Source organism: Pongo pygmaeus, chromosome 13 (assembly GCF_028885625.2).
Source record: "Pongo pygmaeus isolate AG05252 chromosome 13, NHGRI_mPonPyg2-v2.0_pri, whole genome shotgun sequence".
NCBI classification, from domain to species: domain Eukaryota; kingdom Metazoa; phylum Chordata; class Mammalia; order Primates; family Hominidae; genus Pongo; species Pongo pygmaeus.
The window spans coordinates 66,605,943-66,628,197 of record NC_072386.2 but is presented as its reverse complement, the minus strand read 5'-3'; the positions used below and the strand labels follow the sequence as shown (position 1 = coordinate 66,628,197).

Genomic DNA, 22,255 nt, shown 5'->3' with positions numbered 1-22,255 from the left:
TTATAGATCATATTTATATTGTATATTATCATAGTATTTATATATCATATATAATATGTACACATGCATATTATATATTTATATGTGTCAACGTGTAATAACTATAACATTTTTATGGATTAGTGTTTGCCTTATAATTTCGACATACTTTTGCAGATGGAGATGACATTTTTAATTTTCGCACAAACACATCAGATTGTTTGTTTTAGACACAGGGTCTCGCCTAAAGGCATGTACCACTATGCCAGGCTAATTTTTAAATTTTTTGTAGAAACAAGGTCTCGCTATGTTTCCCAGGCTGGTCTTGTATTCCTGGCCTCAAGCAATCTTCCTGCCTCAGCCTCCCAAAGAGTGAGCCACTGCACTGGCCAATGCTTAGTAAATATGTCTGATTTTGGAGATAAAGAGGTGAGAATCAGAGTCAAAGGTCAGATTTCTGAGACTGCTGCAGCTTACTATGGGAAACATGTGGAGAGAGAAGCACTGGGGGAGTGGGACAAGAACTGAGATTTGGGAAATGCTTACAGCAAAGGGGAGAAGGAGAAGTGGACTTGGTGAAGATGAGGCACAGAGGTGCCTGAGAGGGCTGCATTGGGATCTAAGTACTATGCTGAAGAGTTAAGGACTTATGAATGGGGGCCAGGAATGGTGGGTGGCTCAAGCCTGTAATCACAGTACTTTGGGAGGCTGAGGTGGGCAGATCATCTGAGGTCAGGAGTTCCAGACCAGCCTGGCCAACATGGCAAAACACTGTCTCTACTAAAAATAAACACAAAAAATTAGCTGGGCATTGTGGAGGACACCTGTAATCCCTGCTACTCAGGAGGCTGAGGCAGGAGAATCACTTGAACCTGGAAGGCGGAGGTTGCAGTGAGCCGAGATGGCGCCACTGCACTCCAGCTGGGGCGACAGAGCAAAACTCTGTCTCCAACAAATAAAAAATAAGGCTTATGAGTGGGTAAAATGATCCTGCTCAATCGTACCCTTTCTTGCCCATATGTAAAAGCCCCAAAGCCATTCCTGTAGACGCTGCTGGGCACATCTGAAGACAAACAAGGTGGTGAGAAAACGTGTTAAATTTTCTCAGTGATATAAGTTTATCTCACCAGAACTGCCTTTAGCACTTAAAAGCACTGTCTTCTCAAGTGAAGCTAGTGCTGCAGATTAAAAATGCCAGGGAATCCCAGTCCTCAACCATTCCTTTTCTTTTCCTATTTAAGGAAGAATTATTAAGTAGCTGAATTATCAAGGCTATTGTTTCTCAAATAGAAAGTTTAGTTCCACAGAGGAGTAGTGTGTGCCTTCCATTAGGAAGCGTGAATAGGAGCTACAAAACTCCCCACAGTTGATAGGGAAATGATTTTTCAAACTGGACGTTTTGACTTTGCTTCTTCCCATTCTTGGGCTTGTTCTTGCTATCTTCCTCTGCCTCCTATCTTTAACACCACCACTCTAATAAGAAGAACTCTAACCCACTGTTTTGCAAGGGTGGCTCCTGGCAAAAGCCCACTATGTTTTGTTGGGGGCAGGGGGATTACTTAGAATGCAGGAGCAATGCTGGATTGATGAGGTTGCAGGGAGCAGGGCAGACTGAGGAAGGGAGCACGGAATGAAAAGGTTTGTGAATATCTTTGTTGAAGATAATTCTTGCTCCATCTTTTATCAAATGTATTTAGTTACTTCACAAATATTTCAGTAAAAACTGTATTCATAGAAAAGATTAGAGGCTACATTGTCTTTAGTTCCATAGCCTAAGTTTTAATAGCATCACAGCCTTGTTTCTGTTAGATTTCTGCTGTTTTCACTCAGATCAGTGACATATGAATACATCCTTAATGGTATAGCCTCTCATCTTTCAGTGTCTAAATGTAGGTATTCTGGCAAAATTACCCCGTGATGATTCCTTGGATTTTCTAAAGATTGCTTTTTACTATCAACTTGATCACATATATTTCCATGGCCTTAAAATCAATGCTTGTTAAAGTGACCCAGGCCTAAATCTTGGCTCTTGATTTTTCATTCTAATGAGAATTACTGTGATGAAGGAGCAGTGATTTGAATAAACAAACATTTACTGAGTGCCAACTGTGTGCAAGACCTAGTGATGCTGTTCTTGTTGCACTGTTTGTTTGAGTAGAATGCTATGTGTGCACCGATGCAGGGAACAGAGGCAGGCAGGGTAGAGGAAAGCTTGGAAAGTTTTCAAGATTAATTAGCACGAAGGTGGGGCATTTGGGATATCTGGCACCAGATAGTAATCAGCAGTACTAATTATACTCTCATATTAAATCAGTTGTGGTGGATGAATTGGAATCCATTAGCCAGTATGGCTAAGGATGCTGCAGCTGTTGTGAGTTCTCTTTACGTATTTCCATAGCTCATGTGTTGGTGGGTTGCATTTTACTCTTTTGGATTTCTATTAAAGAAAATAATCCCCAGTTTTTTCAGTTTTACTAGAAAATTTCTAGTACGATAAAGTTGTAGTAGAAATTAAACTTTCTACTTAAAATCAATGCCAGTAACCCAAGCCTAAATCTTGGCTCTTAATTTTTCATTCTAATGAGAATTACTGTGATGAAGGGGCAGTGATTGGAATGAGAGAAAGATGTGTGAACATACAAATCACCTGGAATGATGCTTTCTCAGTGGAGTCACTGTGCAGTCAACACTTTGTATTTTCAACTTCTTGGTAAATAGGTAAGGGTACTTACATTACTACACAGGATGTGTGAATGGATCTTGTAGCATGAGTTCTAAATTATGCCATTTCATGGCTAGACGCTATAATATGTTCTGTTTATTAATATTCCTACTGAGAAATTAGATGGCAATTGGAGCTGAGTGAGCTGGCTGGTGGGGTCAAGAATGGGTGCATATTTCGGCAGCATCCTTCTGGCAGGTTCAGGTTGAGTGGCACGTGAAGGCTGGTGTGGCCTTTATTTGGTTTGGCTGGAGCTATTTTTCTCTAGATTCATCACACTATAATTTGGGCATTAGCCCTAGGGCACTGAGAAGATATTTGTGCCATTTTGAAGGGAATTTAACTCCACTGAATATGTTAAATGCATATGATTGGCATTCAACACATTTAATATTCAGCATCTTAGGACAAGACATAAAAATGTAAAATGTACACCTTTCTTTTTTTTAAAGAAAAAAAATCAGTGATTAAGAATGTTTTTAGTGGCTGGGCATGGTGGCTCATGCCTCTAATCCCAGCACTCTGGAAGGCTGAGGTGGGTGGATCACTTGTGGTCAGGCGTTTGAGACCAGAATGGCCAACATGGTGAAACCCTGTCTCTACTAAAAATACAAAAATTAGTCGGGTGTGGTGGTGGGCACCTGTTGTCCCAGCTACTCGGGAGGCTGAGGCAAGAGAATTGCTTGAATCCGGGAGGTGGAGGTTGCAGTGAGCTGAGATCATGCCACCGCACTCCAGCCTGGGCGACTGAGCAAGACTCAAAAAAAAAAAAAATGTTCTTAGTAAGCAGCCACATGTATTCACATAAGATGATGCCTTGGAGAGGGAGAATAGTCTGTCCTCTGTATTTTCTGTAAATTGGTAGTTAGAGCTAGAGCCTATCAACTCTAGAGGATAACTCAGATTTGGATTAAATTATTTTTGACAAGAATATTTCTTTATTATTATCATTTTTTTCGAGAAGAAGTCTTACTCTGTCACCTAGGTTGGAGTGCAGTGGCGCGATCTCGGCTCACTGCAACCTCCACCTCCTGGGTTCAAGCGATTCTCCTGCCTCAGCCTCCCAAGTAGTTGGGATTACAGGAATCTGCCACCACACCTGGTTAATTTGTGTAGTTTTACTAGAGATGGGGTTTCGCTATGTTGGCCAGGCTGGTCTCGAACTCCTGACCTCAGGTGATCTGCCCACCTTGGCCTCCCAAAGTGCTGGGATTACAGGCATGAGCCACCAGCTCGGCCAAGAGTATTTCTGTAGGTGGTGGTGAGTACATGTACAACAAGTCATAGAGTGCTTGGTTGTTTCTCTTTTGTTCTGTTAGCAGTCACTGATGATATTTTCCTACATCTCTTCCTTATTAGAATTTGTAAAATATTGATATTTTAATTTTTTCTTTTTTTTTATTAACTGGCATATTTTGAGAGAGAAACTTCCCCTTCCCAACTATTTGGTTACCCTGAGATATAGTTTATATGGAAAAGTCAGGATAAATGCTTACTTTGGGGGCCATAAATGGATGGATGGTTTTTCTAACTAACAAGATGTTATTATATTTGCTTCAGATAGTGAATAGTATTTTAAGAAATTTAAAAACATTAAAATAAAGGTAAGAAAAGCCATTTTACACTAACCCAGGTGTTTACTTTTTTGGGTGCCCCTAACTTCTTCTTACACCTCAGGGCTCCCCTCTGGGATAATTCAACTCCAGCCTTTGGAATTTCTTGTGATGCAGGTGCTTGCAATAAATTATTTAACCTTTTGTCTTTTTTAATATGTCTTTATTTTATCATAATTTCTGAAGGATCATCTAGTGGGATATAGAATTCTAGGTAGATAGTTTTTTTTATTTCAACACTTTAATAATGTCATTCGGTTGCCTTTTTTTCCTGATGACAAGTCAGGCATCATTTGTTTCATTGATTCCTGCATATAATATGTCATTTTTCTCTGACTACTTTAAAGCTTATTTTCAGTATTGGTTTTTAGCTGTTTGACTACGGTACAGCTAGGTGTTTTTATTTTTAAATTTTTTTTTTAACTTGCTGAGGTTTGCTGGTGTTCCTATATTTATTCTGCCTGAAGTTGATGTATTTAATCAGTTTTGGAAAATCATTGGTCATTATGTCTTTAAATATTTCTAGTGTCTTTGTTTCATCTCTTTTTCTTTTCTTTTGGGACTCCAATAACACATGTGTTAGACTGTTTGATATTGTTCCTCAGATCTCAGATGTTCTATCCCACTTTCCCCCATTCTTTTTGTATTTTCTTTGGTATACTTTTTTTGAGGAAATGATTTCTTTAATTTTATCAGAATTCAAGATACAACAAGAAAAACACCCCAAAACACATGGAGACAGAAGATGAGACACAACTCCTTCCCACTGCCTCCATGTTTAGAGTGGGACAAACTGGGGATGAGACAGCTGGGGGAGACCTGAACCTCAGTCAGCAGGCTCCAGGCCTGTGCAGGAAGAGGGTAAGGGGGAGGCAGAGCCTAGCCTCACAGTGAGGGGAAACAGCTGAGGAAAGACCTCCTTGAAAGACTCCACCTCCTCACCAACACTCTTGCCCAGGGATGGGGAGCCCAAAGCAGCAAGGGGGCCCTGGGGCCATGGCCATGTTTATGATTGAGAAGCAGCTGGAGTAAAGGGAGGAGAGACACATGATTATCTGGGCAGAATCAGTTGGGGCAGGGACCTGGGAGGGCCCCATGGGCCAAACCCTGAGGTCACAGGAGGGGACCCAAAGCAGGGCTAGTGAGTGAGGTCCTGAGTGAGTGGGTCAGCAGCTGGGGCCCTTTCTCCAGCTGCCTACAGCCCCTCCAATACTGCTGCCAGGGGGGCCTGCCTCCAGGGAAATGGGGTAAGAAAGCAGCCCACCCTTGCTGCAGATAGAGCTAAGTGGCTGAGGCCAGTAAGGAAGGGCTGGCCAGGCTTGCCACCTGCCCCAGAGGTCTGTGGGAAGAGGACAGGTCAGGACGGGTGGGGACAGGGGCTCAATAGGCTCAGATCCAAGATGGTGCCAAGGTTCCAGCTTGTTTGCTGGGTCCCCCATGAGGTAGGGACTACACTGGGGACTAGTGACTCTAGTTAGATAGGAGACAGCAGCTTCTCAACAAATTCCCTCACAGCTGCCATGTCCTAAGGACAAGAGCTGTGCATGACACCGGGATATGTCTTGAGCTGGACCCCGGCAGGTATGACAACAGAACGGAGCTTCTCGGCCATCAGGGCCCCAAACCATATGGGCAGCATGGGAATCAGCTTCCCATGGCACTAAAGAATCGTCAGGTCCTTGGCACTGCTGTTGACTGCCTGGGGGAAGGCCCAGAGCAGAGGCAGCCAGAAGCTCAAAGCCACAATGCCAGCCAGAGGGCTGGGTGGAGGGGCAGAGCCCTGCCCTGTGAAAAGCTATCCAGGACAATTTGATTGGCAGGTACCACATTCTTCATCTAGTGCTCAATCAAGTCCTTGACTTGGGAGAAGGGGAATGACTGGATGTGGGGAAGCTGCCAAGGGGCCCAGGAAGGGAGCCAGACAGGGGCACTGCCCAGTGCTTTCCTGGGGGGACAGGGAAGGGAGGAGGCCGAGGAGAGGCTGGGACCTTAAGTTCTCTGCTGCCTTCTTGATGCCAGCCTCGTCCTCTGAGGCACCTGGACTCAGCCTCATCAGGTCAAACTAGGAGGGCATCACCGTCTTCATGTTCAGTGTCACAGGGATCCTAGGCACAAGGGGACAGATATGGATGTACTTGATATGAGGGAGCCGGATGGTGGACAGGGCTCAGCCCAGCTGTGCCTTTAGGAGGGATGGGAGAAGAGGCATCAATGGAGGAAGAGAGTAGTATAGTTTCTTTAGACCCGAATTCAGGTTTATAATTTCTTTCCTCGGCAGTGTCCAATCTGTTGTTAAGCTTATACACTGAATTCTTCATTTCTGGTATAATTTTTACTTTCAACATTTCCATTTGTTTCTTTTTATGGTTTCCATCTCTTTGCTGAAATCCTCATGTGCTCATGTGTTCTGTCCACATTGTCTATCAGAAGCTTTAACATGTTTATTTTAAAGTTCCTGTGTAATAATTCCTTTGTCTGGATCTGTTTCCAATGATGGGTTTTTTTCACTTAACCTCTCATATATCACATTTTCTTGTTGCTTCATGTGACTAATAATTTTTGATGGTGTGGTAGTCATTTTCCTTAAATAACAGTAGAGGTGGAGATAAAGAACATTTACTCCCATAGAAGGACACACTCCTTCTTCTCTCAGGCTCTGAGTAAGGCACACTAATGTGTCATTGACTTGGGTCTGGGCTTTGTCGCCATTTTAGTTGGATTCCATTCTCCACTGGCTTCAAATGTTCTGAGGGTAGATTCAGGACTTTCTTTTCAGTAAGTATTAGAGTCTGAACACTGGTGAATTTCCAGGGATCTCCTTTTGCTTTACAGATGAACTGTCTGAATTTTGAGCCCTGGGAGATCTCTCTTTGCTTTACAGCCTGGCTGTCTGCTTTTGGGGTCTTTGGGAAGTTCTCGTTGCTTTCCACTTGTGCCTGTTGGGGTCTATGCCTGGAGATATCTGGTTTGCTACCTCACTCACAGTCTTTGGAAGGCTGCTGCAGTTAACTCAAGAAGGCTGGGTTGCCTCAAAGGGATTTCTTACAGGTGTTCTGCCCCATCCCAGGCTGTGGAAGCCTCGCTAGCACTCAGTATGGGCCCATGTGCCTTAGCTATTTATTAACACGGGACACACATTTTCCCCCAATGTACTGTCTTCACTTAATATATCCTAGAGATCACTCTATATCCAGATACTTCTCAGTACTTTTTATGACTGCACAGTATATCATTGTACAGCTCTAACAAGTTGTTCAGTCATTACTTTTAATGGAAAGTTTGATGTTTTCAGTCATTTGTTATCATAATAGTGCTGCAATAAATAGCATTTCATATTTTTTCCAGTCAGTCTTTGAGATAGATACCTAGAGGTCAATTGCTTCATCAGAGAGTAAGTGATTTTGTAGTTTTGGAGGATTTGTGTGAGAAGAGGGAGAGAAGACATTCCAGGCAAGGGGAACAGAGTAAACAAAGGTATTGAGGTGGAGACACACCAGTTTGTTCAGGGCATTAAGAGACAACTGGTCTGGTTAGTATGAGGTATACAGAGGGCGGGAAGCTGGGTGATGGCATCAATACCCATGATACTGATAGTTGCTGTGTGCAAGTGGGCTTGACTGCTAAGGCAACATCTTTGTACTTCTGTCCTATTGGTACTAGGAAAACACTGCCTGATTTTGACAAAGAAAATGACTTGCTCCAAATGGCATTTTAGAGAGATGAATATTGCCAAGTTGTGTGTGATAATTGGAGAACTGTCTTGAGCCATGGAAACTGACTAAGTGATTAATGGAATATTCCATTCATATGGATGTTCAGAGCTACTAATGGGACAAACAGAGAAAATGGTCCCAAATCTCTGAGGAATTCTTCCCCTCTGTAAGCTCTTCATGCTCATGCTTCCTTCTCCTAGGAGCTTCTAGCACTTACGTGCACCTTTTTTTCCTTCATGAGCGATTGTGTGTGACTTATGAAGGAAGAAAGAGCAATGCGTCATATGCTACCATAGGGAGAAATGTTACTCAGAGGTAATTGGAATACTAAGGCAGAATTCGATATAGTATATGGCTCTATCGGTACGAAGAGAAGAAGAAATTCTTCCTGGAAATCATCTTCTGTTAGGACTTCATTCATTAGGGTTAAAGTGATCTTTAACTTTTGAGGGGTTAAAGATGTGTATCAGCGATGACAAATGAGGGTGTGCTGTAGGAACAAATAGCCGCATGATCTCCTTGGAATAAAACATCAAAGCTTTTTTTTTTCCTCACACTACATGTCCATTTTGGATTGGCAGGAGGGACCGGCCGATTGCAGACCCTTAGGGGCCAGAGCTAATGGAGTTGCTGCCATTTTGACCATTGCCAACCATGATACCAGAGGGAAATGAAATGTGGTAAGCTTTGTCTCTTAAGGTTTCTGTCCAAAAGTGCCCCAAGTCACTCTCACATTTCAGTGCCCCAAGTCACATGGACATATTTGCTTCTAGAGGTGGGACAGTGCCATCTGCTTATGGGCCAGGAAGAGAGAAAAGCAAAAGATGTGTGATCACCCTGATGACTGGCAGAGAATTACTCTAATAATCTTATAAAAGCTGTGGACTCTCCCTCCCACAATATGCACGGATGTACACGTTCCTGGTACAATTTCATTTCAATTTCAAGTGGTTCACAGGCGTCCTGAAGCCTATATACTGATTCTGTAAAGATCCAACTAAAGGATGAGAACTATACTTCCAAATTATATATTCGTTGCTAATTTCTCTACCAATATTTACCTATGAGCTTTCTCACTCTCTTGCCCTCTTAAAAGCAATCTCAGTTCTTTTCACTTACTATGTGAAGTGCTATAAGGATCTAAACAGTATTAGATTCTGGAAATATATTCTAGAGCAGCATAATCTGGCACAATAAGTGAAACTGTCACTTGACAATACTATCACTTCTTAGCAATGTGATTAGTCAAATTGTCAATGAGATTGGGGCAAATTACTTAACATCCTGCGTCTCAATTTTGTCTCCTCTAAAATGGAAATCATAAAACCTTCTTCACAGAGTTGTTGAACATTTAAAAGGATGGATATTTATGGGTTAGGACCAATATGTACTTTGTTGCCTATAACTTTGCAAAGTTGAGTGGTATTGTGTAGGTACGGGCTGGAGAAAAGTGGTGATACCCGTGGTTCAAAGGGTTATTAGAAGAAGGTGGTCTTGTGTAATACTACAAAAAGACTTAGGCTGTGCCCCTCCTGTTGATTTATAGCCAAGTTGCAGAAGCAAACATATGAGACCATTGAAAATGGAAAGAAATCATAAGACTAGTATGGATCATTGCCAAGTGATTACTTCAGAAAATAAGTGCTTTAAATTCAGACCAGGAGGAGATTGCTATTAGCGGGAGGGATCATGGGAAGACTTTGTGGAAGAGGTGAGGTTTGAACTTGAAGGACTGAATTTGGGTTGGTGGTGTAGAGGTCGCAGCCATTTTGCTCAGAGGGAATGATGGAACAAAGCACAGAATTAAACGAGACGATGCATGTGAACGTATATGGGGTTGTTGAGCATCTAGGAAATGCCTCACAGGATAGTAACGACCAGGTTCAGGCCAGAAGTGGGGGAGTGGGTGCTTAGGCACTGGGGCACTTGGAAGGGGTTTGGTGTGCGAGAAGATGAGATCCCACAGGGGTAATAGGCTGGGGCTAGTCCTGGGCAATTCCAAAATTTCAGTCCAACTCAAGCTGTCACCTTCTATTACTGATTAGCACCATTGTCCCTCAGGAAGCCAGAGTTCCAGCAAGTTCTTCCACTTCTTCTAGGAAAACCTCAGTAGTATTTGTAATCCACCATTCCAGGGGTATTTGCATTTTAGTAGGGAGAAAAATCATAAGCTAAAGTCACATATCCACATGCTGAATGAGTGAAGTACTTTAAGTGGTGATGGGAGTTTGGGTGGCCTTCCAAATCCATGCATCTAGTTTGCAGCTGCCCTTACCAAAGCTGCCCCACACTTCATTGACACTCTGAGGCTCACTCCTTGAATCAAACGCTTGCCATTTCTGCCCCCTGATAACCGTCATTATGAACAGGAGGCTCGGAAAGCAATACTGAGCAGAATGTTCATCCCCAGCTTTGAAGAACCAGCTCAGTGTTAATATCTTCCCTAGTTTACCTCAAGTGATTTTTAAAAAAATTTATTCTTATTATTTTTTAGAGATAGGGTCTTGCCCAGTCACCCAGGCTGGAGTGCAGGGGCATGATCATAGGCCACTGTAGCCCTAAACTCCTGGGCTCAGGTGATCCTCTCTCCTCAGCCTCCAGAGTAGCTGGGGATACAGACATGTCACCATGCCCAGCTAATTTAAATAATTTTTTTTCTGTAGAGACGGGGTTTCTCTATGTTGCCCAGGCTGGTCCCAAACTCCTGGCCTCTAGTGATCCTTCTGCCTGGGCCTCTTAAAGTGCTGAGATTACAGGCATGAGCCATGGCATCAAGCCTGCAGTGATTTTTTTTTTTAAATCAGTTAATCTGCTTTGTAACTCAAATTAGGCATTTTTAGCAAAGAGGCTATATGCGTACCAAAACGTTATTACTCTCTTTCTAGATATGATTTCTCCCAAATGGTTACTGTTTGGTTAATCCTTTATGGCCCCTATTCCTGCATTTTATCAGTAGGGAATATTGGAGGTCTGTAAGAAAAAGATATCTAGAAAGGCATGTGGAACACTTTAAGACTGAGCCCATTAGATTTTAATGTAAGAGTGAGGTCTCCTCTCTGATTTTTCTAGTCCAGCAATAGGCCATCCTAGGGAATCTAAAATGATAAGATGGGCAAATGTTCATTTACCTTTTTCTCCTTATGCACAATTTACTTTGATGAACTTGGCAAAACATCTCAATTGTTTTACATTTTGATGAGAGTGAGTTCAGTGTATACATATGATAAATAACACAGATTTATCACACCTTTCTTCTGCTTGAATTAATCTGCTAGTGCAACTAAGGAGATACATTTGCTTGAGTGACAACAGTGCTGAAGGCTGGGTGCGGTGGCTCATGCCTGTAATCCCAGCACTTTGGGAGGCCGAGGTGGGTAGATCACTTGAGGTTGGGAGTTTGAGACCAGCCTGTCCAACATGGTGAAACCTTGTCTCTACTAAAAATACAAAAATTAGCCGAGTGTGGTCATGCATGCCTGTAATCCCATAATCCTAGCTACTAGGAAGGCTGAGGCAGGAGAATCGCTTGAACCCAGGAAGCGGAGGTTGCAGTGAGCCAAGATCGCGCCACTGCACTCCAGCCTGGGTGACAGAGTGAGACTCCATCTCAAAAAAAACAAAAATAAACACAAACAAACAAACAAAAGCAAACAAATAAAAAACCATGCTGAAAAGTGTTTTGACCACTGAAATACTGAAATAGAGACCCACTTCAGGACACTGAAGGGTGCCCACCAAGCTAGAGGGGGATGGAAATTCCAGTAGACATTCAACATTCATCTACCAGACAGAGGCCTTTCCCCTAAGAGCATCTTAGTTTCTCATTGGAGAATTTCCCCTCTCTTGTGAGTGGGCAAACAAGTCTGACTGCCAGGGGTGCTCTGCTAATGGAGCTCCCTCTCTGTGGAAGAAAACCTCAGGGGAGGAAAGCGTTCCTCCAGCGCTGTAGTTCTCCCAATTGCTTGTGCTGCTTTACTTTCTCCAACATGCCAAGCACATGCCTGCCTCTGGGCTTTTGCCATTACTGTTCACCTTGGACTTCTATTTCCCCAGATGGTCCTGTGGGCTCCCTCCTCACTTGCTACATGTTGCTGGTCAGATATTGCCTTCTCAAAAATGCCTTTGCTGATCATCACACCTACAATAGTCTCCCCTGCCCTAGCCCACGACCCTGAGTTTTCTTGTCTTTCTTCATAGCCCTCTTCACTGTTTTTCACGTCTGACTCTTCACTAGAATATAAGAACCAGGAGGGCAGAGACTTTGTTTAGCCATAGCTGTATCCTAGTGCCTTAGGACAGTGCCTAGCATTTAGTACACATTCAGAAAACAGGTGCCAAATGAATGAGCCCTTTTCTCTCCTCCTCCAGTACAGCCAGGCGCAGATAAGTGACTTAAGCTTGGCCAATCAGGGCCTCTCCTCTGGGACTGTCAGAGCACTAAATGGCCGAGGGAGACATTTTAGATCATTCCTGGTTGCCAAGGGACAGTGATGGCATGAACTAACCAAGCTGGGGTTCCCGCCTCTACTGCTTGGTCCTCTGCAGGGCCCTTGCCCCAGCCCATTACCAAACTAGTTCCCCATCCTTTGTCACTTCTGTGGCATACCTGATATTCCTTTCCACAAATCCCCTTTGGTCTAAGTTAGGTAGAGCGAGTCTCTGTTACCTGCCACAAGAACCTTAACTGATACTCATATGGGAACACACGCTATTCCAGTCCCCAACACACTATCCTTGCACAGTCAGCACCCAGATGGTGCCATGAGAACGTATTGAGACTGGTCCCTGTGTGTGGCTTGTGGAGCCAGCCACATTACTTTATAGCTCACTTTTACTATTTTACCCCTATAGATACTGTAATCCCAGCACTTTGGGGGGCCGAGGTGGGTGGATCACAAGGTCAGGCATTCAAGACCAGCCTGGCCAACATAGTGAAACCCTGTCTCTACTAAAAATACAAAAAATTAGCTGAGTGTGGTGGCACGTGCCTATAATCCCAGCTACTCAGGAGGCTGAGGCAAGAGAATCACTTGAACCCGAGAGGCAGAGGTTGCAGTGAGCCGAGATTGCACCACTGCACTCCAGCCTGGATGACAGTGCGAGACTCTGTCTCAAAAAAAATAAAAAATAAATAAATAAATAAATAAAAATAAAGAAATAATTAAAAAAAATAGATACCACCTGGATGTAGCTGGGCTATTTCATTATAGGTAGTTTTCATCATTCTCTTTTCTTTTGGGTTTGTTTTCCCTCTTCCTGACTTGTCGCATACAGAAACCCAATCCCCACTCTGAAATTTTGGTCAGTTTTTGTGTTTCCATGCATCTTTTATTCACTTCCTCAGAAAGAACCCTGTTTAAGGTGCATGCATTTTTGAAATAATTGGATTTCTGTATTATCATTTATAGTTAATGGTGGCAGTCTTAAATGTTTTGCAGAAATAAAGGTTGAGAGTGGCTGGTATAGAAGCAGAGGTTGGGGGCTTTTCAGCACTCATGGCTATTGGAAGAGATGGCAGTCAGTCCTTCCAACTTAAATATCATTTCTAGCCTGAAAAAACAAAACATTATTCTGGAATAATTGGAGGCTAAAAACCCTAAATTGACTTCTTAGGCATATAGGCCATGAATACTAAATAGTGTTCTTAGTAACGCTCCCCGAGTTCTACAGAATTTTCCCCACATTTGATACTGACCAAAATGTGCGGTACCAGTAAACACTAAGTGTTTTGTTTAAATATTAAACTTTAAAGTGCTACATCAATTTTTAATGTATAAGCTCTCCTTGAAAGTCTCCACCAGGCTGCTCTTCCCTATCAGTGAAACACTTAAGGGGCACTAGCCAAGCTCTCAGGTTACAGGGAAAAGGCTGACCGCACTGAAACCCTCCTCAGAGCACCTCTGAAAAGCCAATCTGTGAGCAGAGGGCAGCCTGGCTCTGAATTACTTAAAGCCTCTATTTCCAAAACTGTGTTAACCAGTCATGTACTCAGGAAGTTGCAACCCCAGGAAATTCTTCAGTCAACAGATTTTAGGGCTTACCTCTTGCAAAGAATTGCTGATTGGAAGAGAATCATCTAGAACATGCCAGCACAGCAGTTTGTATTGATGGTATTGGAGGCCCTAGTGAAATGTCTCTGGAGGGATAGTCATGCCCTTGCCTCAAGGATGTCATCTGAGGAGTTACTGCAGTATTTGAATGAGGAGTGGTGATTGTCCTGGCTAACTGGATTTCTGTTAAGGATCACTGCAGATGGGCACTTCTTGTTCTTTAACCTTACGTGATTGGGAGAAAGGGCCTAAAGGGAGGGGGACGTGAATTTGTAAAGAGCAGGTACAAGGAGAAGGACAGGATCATGATGCCTAACTTGGTACTCGGGCAGAAATATCCTGGTGGGTAAAGGTGGGAGGAGCACTGATCATGAACATTGTTAACCTCTTGCATTTCTCCATTGTTCTGTTCATTCACTTATGGAAGTAATTTATTGAGTGCTCCATGGCCAGAAAGTCCTTGCTGGGTTTCAGAAATGTCAGGTAGCTGGTGTATTTGAAACTTAGCAAGATATGTAGAGAGTGGTAAGAAATGAGGTGGGGTCATCAGTCTGTGGTTGAGTTTGGAAGTTGTTCTGTCACTGGCCTGAGGACCTATTAGAAGAGCCTCAGCCCTTCAGCCACACCGTGAGAGTGAGTAGGCTCATGCACCGTCCAGAGTCTGCTCTGGGCTTAGAAAGTTTCCAAAAAAAAAAAAAAAAACCACATATATATTATAGTTTTAGACCTTCTAAGGCTATACTTCAATAAGACTTCACCGCGAAGTAGTTTGAGATATAAGCGCAACAAAGAGAATTTGAAATTCAGAAATAATAGTAGATGGAATTGCTTGAAAGCCGGCTATTGGAGCTTTGAGAACCAAGGATTTCATAGTGAATTGCAGTTTCAGTACAAACTGAATTATGAAAAACATAGAAAGGGAAGAAAATGATATACTTTGAATATTAGGAAGAAAATGATATACTTTGGATTTTAGGCCTGGATCTTTACTAACTATCCAATAGGACTATACTGTGGTTGGACATTTACGGCTCCTCTATGATGTACAACAGTTAGCTTCACTGTCTAAGTGGTTAGGGTAGCCACTAACCACATGTGACTATTTAAATTAAAATTAAATACTATTAAACATTTACTTTCTGTTTTACTTTATGTTGCTATAACAGAATACCACAGACTGGGTAATTTATAAAGAACAGAAACATATTTTTTACAGTTCACGAGGCTGGGAAGTTCAAGATCGAGGGTGAGGGGCTTCATGCTGCATCATCCCATGACGGAAGGTGAGGGGGTGAGAGAGAGCAGAGAGAGAGCGAGAAGGGGCTGAACAGGCTTTTATAACAAGCCCACTTTCGCAATAACTAACCCATACCTGCAATAAGAACATGAATTCATTCATTAGAGCAGAGCCCTCATGACCTAATCCCTTCATATTAGGCTGCAGCCCCCAACACTGTTGCATAGGTTGGAAACGTCTGGGGTACACATTCCAGCCACAGAACCTCCTCGGTTACATTAGCCATATTTCAGGCGCTCAGTGGTTGTTGTTTTGTTCAGCACAGGTACAGAACATTTCCATCATTTCAGAAAGCTCTACTAGACAGCACTGCAGACAATGTGAGGTTAAGAAATTTGGGAAATACAATGTTTCTATTAAATGCATTTTCTGGCCGGGTGCGGTGGCTCATGCCTGTAATCCCAGCATGTTGGGGGACTGACGCAGGTGGATCACTGCAGGTCAGGAGTTCGAGACCAGCCTGGCCAACATGATGAAACCCTGTCTCTACTAAAAATACAAAATTAGCAGGGTATGGTGGTACGTGCCTGTAATCCCAGCTACTTGGAAGGCAGAGGCAGGAGAATTGCTTGAACCTGGGTGGTGGAGTTTGCAGTGAGTTGAGATTGCACCACTGCACTTCGGCCTGGGAGACAGAGGGCGACTCCGTCTCAAAAAAAAAAAAAAAGAAGCTTTTTCTTATTTCTTCAATGGTTACTACAAACTTTCAGCTCACTCCAGCTTTGTAATCACCACACCCTCATCACTTTTGACAGGTGGTTGTGACTCCTCTGCTATAAGAAATGTAGACAACATTAGGTGTAGATATTTTTTATATTTTTATATTTTGTCCTTCTATCCCCAGCACCTACTTCCTTGCATCTGCTGCTATTTCCTCATCCTCTCTTAGAGGAGAGGCATCATCCTTCCTGTTTATTGCTAATCTCTCCATCTGTGCACTAGAATCAACTCTTCTGTCTTTCAATGAACAGGATTTATCAGTTATCTGCCTTTTCTTTTGTATATACTGCATACAAATCTGTAAATATATATCTCTCTATATTTAATAGATTCACAGAAAGTTTGGAAAAAAATATAAGGGGAGATCCTGTGTACCCTTCACCCAGTTTTTTCTAATGGTAATATGGTGCATAACTATAGTGCAGAATCAAAACCAGGAAACTGACATTGGTGCAATCCTCAGAGCTTCTTAAGATTTTACCAGTTTTACATGCACCCATTTGTGTGTGTATGTATATATATCTACATTTATATAATTTATGTAACATTCAAGAATGTTAATAGTATAGTATATAACCTTTTGAAACTGGCTTTTTCATTCATCCTAATTCCTGTGAAACCCATTCCAGTTTTTTGTATCAAGAATTTGTTCCTTTTGATTGCTGACTAGTGCTCCACAGCACAGATGTGCCACAGTTTGTTTAGGTTGTTTAGGTATTTACTCATTCAAAAACATCTGATTTTTTCCCACTTTTTGGCTGTTGCAATGAAAGCTACTATAAACATGCATGGTTTTGTGTGAACAGAAGTTTTAATTTCTCTGGGATAAATGCCCGAGTGTTCAATGTCTGGGTTGAATTTAAAGTCCAGATTCAATTTTGTGAGAGTAAGAAACTGCCAGACTTTCTCCCAGGGTTGTTGTGCCATTTTTGTATTCCCACAGCAATGTATGAGTGACGAGTTTCTCTACATTTTTGCCAGTATTTGGTGTTACCAGTGTTTTTTATTTTAGCCATTCTGATATGTTTGTGGTGATATTTTATTGTGGCATTAGTTTTCATTTCATTTTTTTTTTTTTTTTTTGAGGCAGGGTTTAGCTTTGTCATCCATGTTGGAGTTCAGCAGCATAATCAAAGCTCACTGCAACCTTAGACTCCTGGGCTCAGGCCATCCTCCCACCCCAGCCTCCAGAGTAGCTGGAACTACAGGAGTGAGCCACCACACCCAGCCTTAATTTTCATTTCCTAAATGGTCCATGATGTTGAACATCTTTCTATGTGCTCATTTGCCATGAATTTTCTTTGGTGAAATATCAGCTCATGGCTTTGGTGAAATATCTTGCCCGTTTTCGAATTGGATTGTTTGTTGATTAAGTTTTGAGAGTTCTTTATGTATTTTAGATACAAGGCCTTTGTTGAATATGTGGCTTGGAAATATTTTCTCCAAGGATAGCCTGCCTTTCCACAGAGTCTTTGGTAAAGCAAAAGTTTTTAAATTTTGACAAGTCTCTCTAATATATATATATACACACATATATATATCTGTGTGTGTGTGTGTGTGTGTGTATATATATATATATTTATTTTATTTTTTTTTTTAAAGAAGGAGTTTCACTCTTGTTGCCCAGGCTGGAGTCCAGTGGCACAATCTTGGCTCACTGCAACCTCTGCCTCCCGGGTCCAAGCGATCCTCCTGCCTCAGCTGGGAGTATAGGCGTGCATCACCATACCCGGCTAATTTGTTGTAGTGTTAGTAGAGATGGGGTTTCACCATGTTGGCCAGGCTGGTCTTAAACTCCTGACCTCAGGTGATCCACCCACCTCGGCCTCCCAAAGTGCTGGGATTACAGGTGTGAGCCACTGTGCCTGGCCTCTCTACTATATTTTAAATTTACATATTTAACCTAACCTGTTCTGCTGCTCTTTTTCCATTAGTGCAAAAATTGCATCGTGGTCATCTAAATGGAAACACATTTCTTTTCCTGTCGTTCTGTATGTCAACAATGCCATAATCTGCTTAGTGGTACCCCAAACATACTTGGAAGTCGTCTCTGACTCCTCCAATTCTTTCGGACTCTATCTCTAACCACCAACTCAAAGCCCTGTTTAGTCTTGCTAAATATTTCTCAAATTCATCCTATTTTGTTGTTATACCCTCAGTACCATTGTCTTAGTTCAAACCCTTATTATTTTTTGCCAAGATCATTGCACTCAACTTCTAACCGTGCTCCTGGCCTCCAGTCCTGCCTGACACAAAGCCAATGTCCACATTGCTGCAGAATGATCTATACGAAATGCAGTCCAACCATATTACTCCTCGGCTAAAAAAAATCCTTAAACAGCCTACCATCATCTGCAGGGTACAGCTGAGATCTCTGAACATGATGTACACCTTCCTTTACAGTCCCTCCTCAGCCTCATCTCTTGCAGCTCCCCATACCACACATCAGTCCCAACCATTCTAATCTACCTGCAGTTTCTCAAATGCATTGAGATTTCTTGATTCTGATGCTTTGCTCAGGATGTTTCCCAGGCCTCTGTGCTTAAGGCTTCTGTTCTGCATTCAAGATTCAACAAGAGGGCAACTTCTCCATGGAGCCTTCCCTGCTTGCCCAGTCAGGATTACCTCTTCTTTGCTCATGTCACATGCTGTACATAACTTCGTCAAGACAGGGACTATATCTGTATTTATTCCTGGGGCTTAATAAAATACTTGGCCCATAGCTTACAAACATTGTGGAGTAAGTAAATGAATCTAAGGAATTGGATCTGCTCTATATTGAAACTACCTGGTTTTCCACCTTCGCTAGCCTGTAATCTCTTGAGGGCTGGAACTGTCTCTAGTCTCTGTCAATAGCACCTGCAGAATGCCCAGCTCACAGGACAGTTTCAGTAAATATTTGTTGGATAAATGAATGAAGCAAAGTGGATATTCTTGCAATTGGTGCAATTTAAGTTAATCTTTCTTCCTTTGCTTATCCCTATAGGTGGACACTGAGCCTGACAGTAAAAAAGTACAGAAAAAAACAGACGTTATTGATGCTTTAATACATTCACACGGGCTGAGTGGGCATTTCTGGCTTGGGTATAGTTGTTTCTGCCCTAAGCAGCCACAGGAAGGCAGGAGGCTACTTACGTTATTCATAATTTAACAAGAACATACTGACCTTTCCACTACTGGGCAGCTACTAAGTGACAAAAAGAATCTCTTCTCATCTAGCTTGAAGTCAAATCCTGTTTTGAGCTACTGTGGATAGCTCAAAAAGAGATATTAACCTTTTGGGTAATCCTTTCTGAAATAGATGAGGTTCTTTAAGGTATTATTAAAATAACTGATTACTATGAAATCAAATTTATCTGATGCATTTTAGGTTATACACTTCTTTCAGATGCATGTCAAATTCAACGTGCAGTATGTGAAAACTGGCCAGGGCTGGCTTTAAGGCAACATTGATGGAGTAGCCCTGATTTCTCCATTTCTTCTTCAAGCTCTCTTGCTTTGCCGCAGAAAAGCCCCATACCACCTCCCTGCTCCCCAGGCTCCTCCATACCCCACCTAACCCCAGCATCCTGAATGAAATGAGGTTCGTCAGGCATTCATGTAACATATGCATGTCATCACATGTTCCTTTAAAAGCAGTCATTTGCTTTAGTAAAGGGATTGTGGAAAATTAAGCAGAAGAGGAAAAGAAAGACTGTTTACACTAACGCTGGGTCTCTGGTAATCACCTACCTTACTGCTTCTTAACTTCATTCCAGTTCAGCCACTTGGTCCCGTGGTCACACCTTGGACCCTGTCATTTTCAGAAACGACTCCATCTGCAGTCTTAATTTCAGATATCCTGTTTTCTACTGAGACCTCCTGTCCTTCCAGTTTGCTTGCTTACATAACCCACAGGCATGTTCCTTTGATGTTCTTTAGACAGCCAATCAATCCATTGATCCTCATCACCTTCTTGTTACTTTCTTTCTTTCTTATCCAGGTAGATTTCAAAGTTCAACACAATCATTCCTTTGCAAACGCTGTCAACTTTCCTCCCCATTTTCTGTTCATCATACTCATACTCACTTGACAAAACCCCAACCTTGGAATAACCCTCCCATCTATCTTCCCTGTGCCTCCGTTTGAGCAGTTCAATGTTGCCGGAGAAAATTGTACAAGCGAATGGACCTGGCTCACTTAAATTGCACAAGAGAATGAACTTAGCTTAATTAATGCCAATTTGAGGCTTAAGTTTATTCCTAAGCCTCAAATTGGCATTAATCCTACTTAGTGGGCTTCTTCCTGGTATTTTTTTTTTCTTCTTTTACGGGTCCAATGGCCCTTCTTCCATCATTAGTCTTAGCTGATAACTCATCCTCAGACTTAGAGACCCTTAGCATCCCTGCTCATCAGAACCTGTAGACTGACTTACAGTTGCACCCACCTTCACCTCCTGCTCTTGCAGCCAAAGCCAGTCCCTCTCCTTGTCCCTGGATTTTATCCACATCACCTTTCATTTCTCCCATTGTCATCAGTAGCCAGGAATAATTGTGTTAGCTGCAAGACAAAAATAATATCATAAATATTTTCTCCTCATATGATCATAATTGTTAATTTAGACCTAATAGGATAATTATTTTGTATTGAATATTTTTCTCCAAAAATCCTCATGCAGACTACTTCCGGAAAATTAATCTGCCCCTTAAACTACAGTGCTCTATTTTCTATCATAGCAAATTTTCACTTCTCTGCCTGCCTTTTAAGTAGCTCCTAGCCTGGGCTTGCCTTATTCTAGTCCTATTTTCACTCATTTGGCATCCCAATCCACTAGTTAGGGTTGTCTCCTCATTTTCTCATGACATACCTTTATTAACATCTTGTCTTCACCCAAAACACTCTGTGTTTCCTGTTCAGCTATCAAGAGGCACAGAGGAATTCCATTTGAGATGTCTCTGACCCCCAAGCCCTTAAACTCAGTGTCTTTTAAAAATTATTATTATTTTAATTTTTTGAGATGTAGCCTCACTCTGTTGCCCAGGCTGGAGTACAGTGGCGCCATCTCGGCTCACTGTAATCTTCATCTCCCAGGTTCAAGCAATTCTCTCTCCCTCAGTCTCCCGAGTAGCTGGGATTACAGGCGCCTGCCACCACGCCCTGCTAATTTTTGTGTTTTTAGTAGAGACAGGCTTTCGCCATGTTGGCCAGGTACTCTTGACCTCAGGTAATCCACCCATCTCAGCCTCCCAAAGTGCTGGGATTACAGCATGAGCCATACTGCCCAACCCCAGCATTTTAATAAAATTATTGCAATTTAAATAATATCTATTTTATTTTGTATTTTTAAGAAACACACAGATTGTTAAAATGCCAGAAATGTCTTGCTTTTAAAAAATAATTCAAATATTTTAGCTTTATATTACAGATAATTTCAAACATAAAAGTAGAGACTAATATAATAAACACCACTGTAATTATTACTCAGCTTCAAAAATGAACATTTTCCCCCATCTTATTGAATTTATCCCCTTCTATTTTTTTAAGAATTTTAGATCAAATCTCAGACATCATGCTTTTTTATTCTTGAATGCTTAAATATGCAGTTCTAACCAATAAGAACTTTAAAAAAAACCTGACCACTATGCTGTCATCATACCTTATAAAATTAATAATTTCTTAGTATCATCCAATATAGGGTTTCTCAACTTTGGCAATATGAAATTTGAGGCCAGATAATTCTCTGTTGTTGGGGGCTGTTCTGTGCACTGTAGAAAGTTTAGGAGCATCCTGGTCTTTACTACCAGATGTTAGCAGCACACCTTTCATCATGGCAACCAAAAATGTTTCTAAAGTGGGAGGAAAATCACACCTGGTTGAGAATCACTGATCTAATATCAGTTTCTATTTAAGTTTGTATAGTTGTTTAAAACAAATTTTTAAACGTTTATTTATTTATTTATTTATTTTTTGAGACGGAGTCTTGCTGTGTCACCCAGGCTGGAGTGCAGTGGTGCAATCTCAGCTCACTGCAACTTCCGCCTCCCAGGTTCAAGCGATTCTTCTGCCTCAGCCTCCCAAGTAGTTGGGATTACAGGCATGCACCACCACACCTGGCTAATTTTTGTATTTTTAGTAGAGATGGGGTTTCACCATGTAGGCCAGGCTGGTCTCGAACTCCTGAC

At 42.0% G+C, this 22,255-nt stretch overlaps 1 pseudogene; it reads right to left on the bottom strand.

The window, feature by feature from the left end:
• Positions 1-5,788: 5,788 nt before the first annotated feature.
• On the bottom strand, positions 5,789-20,602 carry LOC129043482 (acyl-protein thioesterase 2-like; annotated as a pseudogene).
• Between the last annotated feature and the right edge of the window lie 1,653 nt (positions 20,603-22,255).